Source organism: Egretta garzetta, unplaced genomic scaffold, assembly GCF_000687185.1.
Source record: "Egretta garzetta isolate BGI_Z169 unplaced genomic scaffold, ASM68718v1 scaffold101, whole genome shotgun sequence".
Taxonomy (NCBI): Eukaryota; Metazoa; Chordata; class Aves; order Pelecaniformes; family Ardeidae; genus Egretta; species Egretta garzetta.
This window is the reverse complement of record NW_009258666.1, coordinates 1,803,275-1,803,851: the sequence shown is the minus strand read 5'-3', so window position 1 is coordinate 1,803,851 and position 577 is coordinate 1,803,275. Positions and strand designations below refer to the sequence as shown.

Below are 577 nucleotides of genomic sequence, written 5' to 3'. Positions count from 1 at the left end.
CCACCCCGCCTGCCGCCGCCATCGCCCCGCTCCGCTCTCAGGGGGGACGCCGCGGGCGAGGGCTTTGAAGTGTGTGCCATAAATCCCGTTCCTCCTGCTCGGGCGGTGTTGTGTGCCTGCTACAGGGGCTTGGCGAGCGGGAGGGTGGGGCCCAGCAGGTTTGCGTTCTTTTTTTTTTTTTTTTTAAGAGTTACGGTAATAAATGGTTGTCCAGCACAGCTTGGGGTTTCGTATGAGGAAGCCCCCGGCGCTTCCTCCCTCCCCTGTGGTGGAGGCGGCAGAGAATCAATCTGCAATAAGCAGTTAACTGCCTAACGAGGCTTTGCTCATTAGGGACGTTCACCCAAATTTTGGGCACTGTTCAGCATCCACTGGGACCCCTGGGATTTTGTGAAGGATGTAGGAACAGGGGGTGGGTGCTGGGATGTGGCTGTTACTGGGGGGAAGACCCGGGCCTGGTGGTACCCCCCCAGTCAGTCCCTGAGCTCTCGTCAGCCCTAACGAAGCCCCCTGCCCCCAGGATGGGGAGGGGGGTCCCACACAGGAACAGCACTGCAGCGGGGCGAGATGGGGACCC

General features: G+C 60.7%; 1 protein-coding gene across 1 annotated transcript in view; it reads left to right on the top strand.

Moving 5' to 3' along the window:
- AZIN2 (antizyme inhibitor 2) overlaps window positions 1-577 on the top strand; it is a 6,435-nt gene that overhangs the window by 4,402 nt on the left and 1,456 nt on the right. The gene's annotated exons all lie outside the window — the stretch shown is intronic.